The 11,831-nt window shown below is 57.5% G+C and overlaps 1 long non-coding RNA gene across 1 annotated transcript; it reads right to left on the bottom strand.

Moving 5' to 3' along the window:
• Positions 337-10,834, bottom strand: LOC110256217. The gene is made up of 3 exons (XR_002337474.1): positions 8,771-10,834; positions 4,435-6,192; positions 337-4,298 (listed from the first exon to the last, which is right to left on the bottom strand). It is a non-coding gene; the product is annotated as an uncharacterized LOC110256217 (long non-coding RNA).

The following is an 11,831-nucleotide window of genomic DNA, read 5'->3' as shown; positions in this document are numbered from 1 at the left end:
GCTGCCTTCTGGTTCAACCTCACTCTGTGTTCCAGGTCTGCTCCCTCCACTGCCACGGCTCAAAGCTGCGACCTGGAGTTCCCGTCGTGGCGCAGTGGTTAACAAATCCGACTAGGAACCATGAGGTTGCGGGTTCAGTCCCTGCCCTTGCTCAGTGGGTTAACGATCCGGCATTGCTGTGAGCTGTGGTCGGATCCTGCGTTGCTGTGGCTCTGGCGTAGGCCAGTGGCTACAGCTCCGATTCGACCCCTAGCCTGGGAACCTCCATATGCCGTAGGAGCGGCCCAAGAAATAGCAAAAAAAAAAAAAAAAAAAAAAAAAAAAAAAAAAGCTGCGACCTGCCCTCGTTCTCAATGCTTAATGTTCAACCATTAGGAGAGGTGGGGAAGGCCATTTCTCTGAGACTTGGGTCAAGGGAGAGAGAGACCTGGGCAGAGGTGGGGTCGGGGCCGGAGGACAGTCACCCCAGCCATTTCAGGATCTATGGCCCCCAGAGCTGGCTTTTCTGGCACAACCCCCCTCCCCTTGTTCTGAGGCTAATGCTGGGGTACCCCAGGTAGGAGGGTGGGACCCTCACATCCCCACAAGCTCTCTCACGGGCTTTTGCAGGCACAGGCAGCCGAGACAGAACCACCCCCGCAGGCCTCCATCCTACAGGGGAGGTGCTCGTGCCCTCAACACGCGTTCGTGTGCGTGCGCACACAGGCACAGAGACACACTGGGATGTAGGTCACCGGCTGGAGAGCCTGGGGCTGGGCTTGTGAGGACCCAGCCATCCAGGCAGCCACGTCCAGATTGGACAGAAGTACACCCCTCCCTGAGCCTGCCTCTCCCCGCTGCCCGCCTGTGTCAGTCTGACCAGAAGCCTCTCTAGGCTGCGCTTGGTTTTTGCCAGAGTCCCACTGGCAGAGACTGCAGAACCTGACCCCGGCCAGGGCATTTGCTCTGTGGGTGTGGACCCTGGCTGGTGGCAACGTAGAGCCTACAAGAGATAGAGGGGTGTCGCCCCACCATGAGGACCTCCAAGGTGTAGCGCGTGGGATGTCCTAGGACTAGAGGTGGGAGCAATCGAGAGGGTCCAGTCAAGGAGAGAACAGAGCAGCCTCAGCCTGGCTGATCAGGGCTGGCTTCCTGGGGGAGGTGGCCTTGGCGGGGGAGGTGCATGAAGGTTTCAAAAAGCCTAGGAAAGGGAGTGATACTGGCGGGGAAGGCCTCAGACACTCCCATCCTCCACTCTGCAATCGGGGCCTCTCTGGAGGTCACATCTGGAAGGACCATCCCAGACTCTTCAACAGAAAACCCCTGGATGGCCCTGTTGGCCCTTCGGACACAGCAAGTCCAGAATATCAATCCCCTTCCAGCCCAGAATCTGCTCTTCCACCCACATCCCTCTCTCAGTGTGGACACTGGCCTGCCTGCCACGCAGACCAGCAACCAGGTCACCCTGACCTCACCTCACCCCACTCCCTCAGCCTCCACCTGTTCAGTCTGGTGCATAGAGCAGCTCTCAGCCCCAAGGTGAAGACCAGCAAGGAAGACAATGCACTGGATCCACCGGCATGTGGCAGGATAGCAGGAGACCCAGGGTGCCTGGGAGCTCAAAGGAGGTAGTCAGGGAAGGCTTCCTGGAGGAGGTGACACCCAAGCTGAGACCTCAGGATGAACAGGAGTGGCCAGGTTGGGAGAGGAGCAGCGGGGGGAGCTGAGATGGGGAAGTGGTCCAGGCAGGGCGAATAGCAAGTGCAGAGGTGAGAGAAGGGAGGGAGGGGGGCACATCCAAGGCAGAGATTAATGGATCACAATGGAGTGGAGTGGACCAAAGGGCGTGCTGGAGCCAAGGACGGAGGTGTCAGCCAGGGGTCAGATGGTGGATGACCTTGATGCTGTGGCAATGAGTTCAGACTCTCTCCTGCTGCAAGGGGGCACCCTGGGGGACCTTAAGATGCCTGTGAGTGGCCCTTTGGCTGCACATGGAGGATGAGTTTGGGGGACTGGTGGAGACGGGGTCTCCAGGTGGGAGTGAGGCAGCTGCCTAGGCGTCCAAGGTGGGCCATGGCCTCAGAGGGAGGCTGGGAGGTTGGAGAGTCAGGGCAGAGCTCAGGACCACTCAGGACGCAGAATGGACCTTGAATGGTTCTGCTTACTCCTCTCTCAGGGCCTATCTTCCCCTCCTCTAATGAGGGATGGACAGGAAGACCCCCAAGTCCCCTCTCCCTTGGGCCTCCTCACTCTTGGGGTCATTTTCTATTTTCTCCAGTCTGCCCAGGCTTCTGAGGTGTCTCTTGGGGGGAACCCCAGCTGGGAGGGGCATAACTCTAATTTCCAGAGGAAGGAATGGGCTGGCCAGTGAGAACAAAGGACTGGACTCAAGCACCCAGCAATCAGCTCAGGGAGGCCAGCCAGTGAGATGGTGCTGGGCCCCATGAGAAGGGCCCACTGGCCTTCTTGGTATAAGGTGGGGGTTGCGGGGGAGGCACACCAGCAGTCCAGGAGCCTGGGTGTAATTTAGGCCCCATCATCATAGGACTAAGGCTCAGACTAGTGACCTCACCTTCTTGGGCCTCAGTTTCTTCATCTATAAAATGGGGATTCACTTGTGCCAGGAAATACATCAGGTAGTAGGAAAGCTGCCGGGAACCTGGCCCCACTATTAAGCCATTCAGCAAAGATTTGCTACTCGGTCCTGTGGGCAGCCACCCTCCAGACCAATATGAGAAGGAATGATCTAGGAGGCCACTACTGCGGTCCCCACTCCTCTAATGAGGAAGTCGGGGCTCAGAGAGTCACATGCTCCGGATCCCAGTGGGGAGGTGCAGCAGGATGCAAGCCCAGGCCTGGGCATAAGGATGGGGCAAAGTGTCTTTGCTTCCTAAACACCAGGAACTCCTGTGTCAGCTGCTCCCTCCTGCTCCCACCAAAAGCCCCTCTCTTTAGGGGACACTCACTCCTCCCCCGGAGCCCTCTCCAGCTCTGCCTGGCCCATTTCCAGCCACAGGGACTGCCCTGCCCCCATCCCCAGGCCTCACCCCCTGGCCTTGTGCAGCCAGCTGCTCAGGCTTGGGAGCATCAGCGACTTAAGCCCCTCCCTGTCCGGCCTCATTGTTCTTTATTGACTCTTTTTCCTGATTTCGCCTCTTCCCAGAGTCCCATGGGGCAAGAAGTGGGGCTCCACCACTGGTCCACTGGCCCAGCTGGGGAGGTCAGAGGGACCGGCGAGGCCAGTCAGCAGGAAGGATTGTGGACTGGCGGCCAGGATACCCAGGGGAAGCCCAGAGTGGTGGGCAGAAGTCTGGGAGTCCTGGGTTTGAATCATGGGCACCCCACTAGGTGCCCTTCTAAGCCTTGGGCCCTTCTAAGTCTCAATTGTCTCATCTGAGCAGTGGGGCTGTTCCTGCCTCTGGGAGGAGCCAGTGACTCCACGGGGAACACTTAACACAAGGCCGGGCATGTAGTAAGAGCTCAGTAAGTGGGGTCCCCGCTCTGCCTCTCTGGCCCAATTCCCTCACCTGTGAAAGGACCTCGGGTTGAGGGTGTGGCTTCTCCTGTTCCTTCTGTCCCCTGAGGCCCAGCCAGCTGGTCCAGGCAGGGCCCTAGAGCAACATGGAAAGAATCTGGATTTAGCCTCCCTTCCCCCTCCCAGGTAGGCAAGGCTGCTGTCATTAGCTCGGTTTCACAGGCAGAGAAACTGAGGTTTGCTGTTGAGTTAGCCAAGTGGCAGGGCCAGGACGAGGTCACAGGCTCTTGTTCTTGAGAGGTACAGCAGGCTTGAACAGCATCCATCCTCCCTGATCCAGCCACACGGACACACAGCAAAGGGCCTGGGGGCCACTGGTTCAAAGCATGGGCTCTGGGGTGAGGCAAACCGACAGGATTCTCGGCTCTGCCATTCATTCACTGTGTGACTTTGGGTAAGTCACTCAGCCTCTCTGAACTTGTTTCCTCATCTCAAACAGGAGGATGAGAACAGCCGCCTCACCGGGTGGGGGAAAGGGGAAGCCAGATGATGCATGTAAAGCACGTGGCTGGCCACATAGCTGCTGTTTTATGGTTATTTTCCACTTGCAACCAGCGGAGGCAAACCGCTTATGACATCTTCAAATTCCCCCTCTCACGAGGGAAGGGCCAGGGCGTGGTGACATCAGGCCCGCTGACAACTTCCAGCCCAAAATAGCCCTCTCTTTAGACTGACCCTCCTGTTACAGCAGCTTCTGCACTCGCTGTCCCCAGGTGAGCTGACAAGCTCAGCGGTGCCTCCTGCCCCATCGAGTTCGGCCTCTGAACGGTTCCAACAAATGCTCCTAGGGAGACAGAATTTTAGGTGGCAGCTTTGGCACATGGCTGGCTCTCAGAAGGTGCAACCAAACCAAGCCCCTGGGCTCGGTAGCCACCTGGGTTAAATCACTGACCTCGCCGGAAGGTCTCGATGTCACTTACCTTCCTGGAGCCTCAGTTTCCTCATCTGGAAAATGGAGCCATGACAGCAGCCTACCAGGTTTGTTGTGAAGATTCAAGTAGGCAATGAACATGAAGGACCTTGCCCAGGGCCTGGCCTGCAGAAGGGACTCAATAAATACCACTAGTTGTTATACCTGCAGCACCTGGAAGTTTACAAAATCACCTCCATCTGCCTCCCTACAGGGCCCCCAGCTGGAGCCAATGTCCCTTGCTGCTTATCAAGAAACTGAAGGTTCTGAGCTGCCTGTGCCGCTCCCAGAATTTCCAAAGCAACCAGCCCCTTCCAGAGCTTTTATCCTGGCCCAGCTCCCTCGTCTACGAATCATGAACTCCCCCCAACAGGTGTCCAGCCTCCCATGGTTTCATCGCATCGTTCCTCCGAGACCCCAGCCGACCCCTGCAGGCAAGGCAGGGCTGAGTCTGCCCATTTATTGGACAAAGAAGCTGAGTCTGAGTGAGGAGTGGGGATGTGGTCCAGGCCGCTGGATGGCAGAGGGAGCCCGGATGAGGCTCAGGCCGCAGAGAGGGAAAAGGGTGCCAAGTGCTGAGTCGGATTTAGAATCTTAGATGGCCAGAGCTGGAACATTCGGGAGTGTGGAGTGCAGGGGCCTCAGCGGACAGCTAAGGAAATAGAAGCCCAGAGGGGAGAAGGTTGCCCGAGGGCTCAGGGCAAGTTAAGGGCAGGATCTGGCTGGTGCCACTCGCCATGCACTCATTCACTCATTCATTCATCCAGTGAATGTGTATTGAGTCTCTTCTCAGGGCCAGAGGCTGGCAGGACCTGGAGATGTGGCAGCAAATAAGACAGAGCCCCTGCCTTCTAGGATCTCACAGTCTTGAGTGGGAGTCAGGTCAGGGACGGGGGATCCTCTTGTCCCCTTCCTCACAATCGCAGGCACACAGGAAGGAGGTGCTTCTCCGGGCTGGACTTTCCAAGCAGCTCTGAAGGGCACAGTCAGATCTTGTCTGGCCTTCACCCCAATCTATACAGAGGAAAACTGAGGCCCCTTCAGGAAGAACTCTGCTAGGGTTAGGGCACAGTCTCCAAACTCCCTCCTCCTTGCCTTTCTGCCCCTGATGGCTGTCCCTGTGTTTGCCCCTCCCCCAGCTGTGGTCTGAGCCCTCACCGGCCTGGCTTGTAGGAACCCCCTCCCCCCGCCACTAAGGGGCACTGCTCAGCCCTGTCTGCTAAGATGCCCTGAATGTGGCTGAGGCCTCCAGAACATAAGTGTCAGCGGCTGGGGACCTGGCCAAACTCCTTCCAGCCCCTGAGCATCTGGTAAATGGAATCAGCTCAGGCTATGCAACCGGTGGAAGGGAGTCTTGCTCTGCTTAAAGTGGGGAAGGGGCCCAGAGCCCCCCCCCCACAGCTGTGCTTCTCCCAGCCCTGTCCCCACTGAGGCTTTGGAGCCCCCTAAGGAGCTCAGCTCACCAACCCCTGACCAGAAGCATCACCCTCCCTGGCAGCGTCAGAAAACCCTCCGCAGTTTTTCCTGCTGCTGTGCTTTTGCACGCGCTTTTTCTCCCCTCCTGGAAGGGCCTTTCCTCACATCCTTGGCTGGACCAACCGAATTGTTCACTTCACGATTCGCAAGGATTTCTTGGACACTTACTACAGGCCAGGCAGAGAGCTACGCCCTGGGGATAACAGCTGCCAGGGAGCTTAGAGAACAGTGCGGGGTGCGGAGGTTAAACACATGCACAGATGACCTCGAGTGGCGCAACCAGCAACAGGTCCTATAAAAGGAAAAGAGAGACTAGGAGAGGGGGAATCTAATTTGATGGCCTGGGGGAGCATGATCTAAAGTAGGCTCCTCTGAGGGAGTGGCTTTCTGTGGCGCCTGAGAGGAGGAGGAGAAGGAATTAGCTCAGTGAAGAGCAAGAGGAAGAGCATTCCAGGCAAAGGGAACAGCATGTGCAAAGGCCCTGGGGTGATAACTAGTTTGGTGAGTGTGAGGAAGATCAGATGAGTATGGCTGGAGCCTACAGAGTGAGAGGGTGAGGGCAGAAGCGTCGGATCATGGAGGGAGGCACAAGAGGCCAACCTTAGTGAAGGGACCTTGTGGGTAACAGGGAGAGGGAGGGGTCCAAGAGAAAGAACCAGAAAAAAGAGAATGAGAAATAGATGGGAAAAAATCAGAAGAGCGGCCTATCCTGGAAGCCAAGTGAAGAAATCATTTCACATAAGAGAGAGCAATCTGCTTCTTCAGTGGAGTAGTCGCCTCCTCCAGGAAGCCTTCCTGGGTTCCATACCTGGCATTAGAGGTTCCACAGGGCCTTGGCCTTCCCCATCAGAGGGCTTACCTCACTCCCAGACCAGCCTGGGAATGTCACAAAGGCAGAGACAAGGTCTGACTTGTCTCTCCAACCCCCAAACTTAGTCTGGGATGTGAAAATAGTATTTGTTAGATAAATAAAGGTAGGACCTGTGCTCAGAAAGGAAGTGACTCTGAGGCCACAGTTTGCCCTTACTGCCCTGGCAGAATGACCCCTTCAGCTTTGGCACTCCAAGGCTGAGGCTAGACATCTCTTGGCTGGACCTGGGACCACTGCCAAGGGCAGCCTGGGCTCCCCTCCAGTCCTGCCTGCTCCTTTCTTGTCCCTTTGCCTCTTCATCTCAGATCCCAGGCATCTCCCTTCCTGACCAGCTTCAGGTCAAGACCAGCCACAGGTGAAGAGAGGGAGCTGGCTGTGGGTGGCCCTTCAGTGAGAGCACCATCAGCCTCCATTTCCAGGGCCCCAGGCTCACCCAGCCCCTAGGCTGTCACTTGCAAACCCAGAGGACAGCAGGTTGGGGCTGTGGGCTCACAAGATGCCACCGGGTTCCAGGTGGGGAGATGGAGCCCCGAGGGATATGGAGCCTTGCCTGGCTATGGGCTGGTCCCCAGGCAAGGATCTGGGCCCTCCGTGGGTAGCATCCAAGTGTCCCTGGGCCAAGCTCCAGGTGGACACATCTAGAGACAGGCAGGTCTGTCACACAAGCCCAGACTGTCTGCCCCACCTCCCCTGAGGACTCTTCACTCCAAATGCAGCCTCCTCTGTACCATTTGTCTGTCCCCCATTGGAGGCTGGGAGCTCTTCCACAGCCAGGGCCTCCGTCTCCCTCTCCCCCTCCCTCTCATTCTTGCCTCCCTCCATTCACCAAACACAAACTGTTTCTTGGGTTTGAGTTCTTTATTCCTGCACCCCTGACCCTGCTACAGAGCCTGGCACGTGATGGGGGGGGGTCACTCAACGTGTGTCCACTGGCCACCCACCTGCCCAAAGATGCCAGGCCTGCAGGCAGGGCCGTGCCAAACTCCCCTGAGGGGTTCAGCTCCAAACTGTGGCAAAGGGCCCCTCTCCCTGGAAAGAGCCGAGGCCGGCAGGAGGGAGGGAGTTTGGCCTTGAGTCTGTGCCTGGCAGCCAGGCCTGGCTGGGGGTGGGAGTGCAGGGGTCCAGAGGGAGAAGAATGGTTTTCTTGGCCCACAATTTTGGGGACCCGGCAAGGCCCCGACCTCAGCTAGCCCTCCTCTCTGAGGCCAACAGGGCCCTCTCCCTACCGAGCCCTCAAACCTGCTGTCCCCCAGTTGCCCCTCAGTCCCTCATCCACCCTTCTGCCCTCCTCCTCCTCTCCCTCACACACGGTGGAGGCAGCCAGAGGGCCGGGGCATCCTAGCCAAAGGTGCACAGCCTGGCCAGGCTGAGCAATCGGTCTTAGTTCTCTGCACCCCTGGAGCCCCCAAGTCCAGCCATGGTGGAGCCACTTGGAGACTTAAAAGTCTAACGGGGGTCTGTCCCAAGCAACTTTCCCCCAACAAGCTGCCCAGGGTTAGCAAGGAGACTGCGGCAGGGGGGCAGCTCCCCGGTGGCAGCCCCCTGGGGCCCTGCAAATCAGGGAGGGCTTTCAGCCTGGCTTTAATTACAGGCTGCGTTCTGTTGCCTGGTCCATCTATATTTATCTGCAGGATCTCACTAATTAAATTCCCCACAGCACCGGCAGGGCCTGGGGACAGCGAATGAGGCAGACAGGCAGGGGGGCTGCAAACTTCCTTCCTTTCCTTCTCGGCCAAGAGCAAAACAGAAGCCAAAACTCCTTCTCCCTCCCCTCCACCCTGCCAAGGTCCAAGTTCAAGGGGTTGCCCAAGACCCCCACTCCGGGGACCCTTTGGTTCTGTGCCCGGTAATCCCGGGCGCCCCCGACCCACAGGTCCCAAGACCAGGCAGTGCCCAGCTTCCTCCCCCCTTCAACTCGGATTCCTGCAGCAAACAGAAAAGTCTGCCTGAGCAGCAACTGAATCCCCAACTCTTGCCACTTTGCCGGCGCCTGTCTTACCGAAGGAGTCGTCTTGGTCCAGGAGGGAGTCGGGCTCCATGGCGTATGGGCCCCCAGCCCCTGGCCCCACCTGATTTATGAACCGAGGCTGTCTCCATGAGCGGCTGGGTTTCTCCTTTTGTATTCCATCTGGCGGCTTTTCCAACTAGATGACTGGGTATTCCTGCAAGCAGGCCCCTTTCCAGCCCTCGCCTTCATACAGTACATTTAAAGTAGCAGTAACCTCTTTTTCCTCCCCCCGCAGCCTGGCTGGAAACATTAGAAGGGACCGAGGCAGCTAGATGTCTAAAATAGGAAGACGCCGGGGACGACTGGCCTGGCTGCCCGCGACGCTGGCTGCGGGGATCTGGCCCGGCTGTGCAGATGGAAAAGCTAGGAGGTAAAGCTGAGCCTGAGCCGAGCATCTGGAAGCTGGCTCTGGGGCCCTGGGGGTCTGTGGGAACTGGGGGGAGGGGGGAGGCTGACCCACCCGTGGGAGGGGCTGGGGGTCCACTCTGCTCACCACCAAGCGCCTAAACCCCAGGGGCTTCTCCCAGGCCCTGCTGGAACCTCCCACTCAAATCTGTTCTACAGACATTTCCTGCAGTGTGGGGGATGCAGAAATTGACTCATCCATCCATTCAGTCAGACACAAAATTTTTTTCTTTGAGCATCTACTCCGCGCCAGACACCATGCCAGGTGCTGGGTGCAGCGGGGAGCAAGTCACAGCGTCGCTGGAGCTCACGGCTAAACGGGTCAGTGCAATGCAGTGTGTGTGGTAAGGGCTGCCAGGGCATAGAGAAGGGCTGCCTCCTGTGGATGGGGGAGGTGGTCAGGGAAGCCTTCCTGGAAGAGTGGGCACTTAGGCTGGGGCTTTATGGATGAGTAGGAGTTGACCAGGTGAAGAAGGAGGGAACGATGGGGAGGGTGTGCCAGGTGGAAGGAATGCCCTGTGCAGAAACCTCGAATTGAGAGGGTACTTGGGGGTGTTCAGTGCCCCCCCCAATAAGTTCCAGGTAGTTGGGGCAGCAGTGGAGGCAGAAGTGGTGCAGAGACTGGAACCCTATAAACACAGGGGAGGGTCAGGCACGGGCTCATGGGGATGGTCCAGGGAGTGACACATGCTGGGGCATCCTTTAGAAAGGCATCTCTGGCTACTGTGTAAGAGGGAGGACCTGGGGCAGGACAGGATTGTGAAGGCTGTCAAGTCCCCAAGAGAGAGGGACGCGTGGCCTCTACAGGAACAGCTATAATAACCTGGGTCCTGCTCACTAAGCAGCCACCAGAGCCGGGCAGCATTCCTAGCATTGCCCACAACATTTCACTCACTCCTCAGTGACCCCCCCTGCTCCCCCTGCAGCAGACGTTCTGCCTGTTCTGTTTTACAGATGAGGGTGAAGCAGCTTAGAGAGGGGAAGTGACTTGTTCGAGGCTTGTAAGTAGCCTCCAGGCCAGGCCTAGACCTTAGAGAGGTCACAGCCTTGGTGTTAGGGGCCTGGGGGAAGACAAAGATGCGGTAATTCAATCTGTATCAGACCCAGAAAACAGACCATGGCCCCGGGCTTGAGGGAGAAGTATGTCATTTGGACCCAATCAGGGAAGACTACCTGGATGAGGAGGCATCTGAACTGGAGAGAAGAGCAGAATTTGGACGGGTGAGCAGGGGAAGGTGAGGGCCTCCCAGGAGGTGGGGATGGCACAGGCAAAGGCACAGAGACAGGAAGGCAGGACTCAGTGGGAATGACAAATTGCCTGGAGGCTGTCCAGGCAGATGAGCTGGAGCCTGGGAGTGCTGGCTTGGTCCAGGGACACTACAAGCACCCTCAGAAGCCCTTTATCCCAGTGGAGACCTGGGTATCCCTACAAATGGCCCCGTCCCAGGATGCTCCTTAATGCTTTTACAGCAGGAGAAAATTTCTGCCCCTACAAAATCACTGGACCATTAGAAGCCAGGCCTGAGTGAGCAAGTCTTTGGAGACCTGGCTCTGGTACAGAGAAGACATCAAAAGAAGGGAGAAGGAGGAGTTGCCGTCGTGGCGCAGCGGAAACGAATCCGACTGGGAACCGTGAGGTTTCGGGTTTGATCCCTGGCCTCGCTCAGTGGGTTGCAGTGAGCTGTGGTGTAGGTCACAGATGCGGCTCGGATCCTACGTTGCTTGTGGCTGTGGTGCAGGCAAACAGTTGTAGCCCCAATTCAACCCCTAGCCTGGGAACTTCCATATGCTGTGGGTGTAGCCCTAAAAAAAAAAAAAAAAAAAAAAAAAGAAGGGAGAAGGGTGACAGGGAGACAAGCTGGGATGCTGGCAGGTTGAGCCCAGACCAGGGCTGGCAGGGAGGGAAATACCCACCTGGGCCCCTCCCAGCCGCCCGCTGCTGCCCAGCTGCTCCCAGAGCAGCCAGTGGCTGCTGACGTGGTTGGCCTAGCCTGGGGAAGCTCCTTCTGTCACCCTTCACTGCCCCTCCTTGGATGACGGCAAGCCCAGATCCCAGCCTCCCGCTGCCTTAATTACAGGGAGGTCAGGCCCTACCCAGGCAGCTGTAGTCACCAGGCTCCCTGGATCTCTGACTCAGTGGGTGTGGGGAGCAGCTGCAGTGGGGGAAGGGGGTTTAGGAGTGGTGGATGGGGCCCCCTGGACCACCAGGCAACAGATGAGTTCAAGTCCTGCCCCCACCTCCACCCGGCCCCACCAGCTAGAAGAGGGTAAAGTGGGGCTGAAGGAGGGAGCCATCTGCTCAGCACAATCAGAAAAGCCTTTGCACAGGAAGGGCCACATGAGCTGGACCGGGAGGGATGAAGAGGAGTTTGCCTGGCAGACACTAGGAGGAAGGGCAGGCAGCATTATCCTACATACCAAGCTTTGAAGTTCTCCTCTGCTCGGGGTTCTGATTTTCTTTCTTTCTTTCTTTTTTTTTTTTTTTTTTTTTTTTGTCTTTTGTCTTTTTTGAGGGCCACACCCACGGCATATGGAGGTTCCCAGGATAGGGGTCTAATCAGAGCTGTAGCTGCTGGCCTATGCCACAGACGCACCAGTGCCAGATTCGAGCCCCGTCTGCGACCTACACCACAGCTCATGGCAACAC

The sequence above is a fragment of the Sus scrofa genome, chromosome 1 (genome assembly GCF_000003025.6).
Source record: "Sus scrofa isolate TJ Tabasco breed Duroc chromosome 1, Sscrofa11.1, whole genome shotgun sequence".
Taxonomy (NCBI): domain Eukaryota; kingdom Metazoa; phylum Chordata; class Mammalia; order Artiodactyla; family Suidae; genus Sus; species Sus scrofa.
This window is presented reverse-complemented; position numbering and strand designations above follow the sequence as displayed.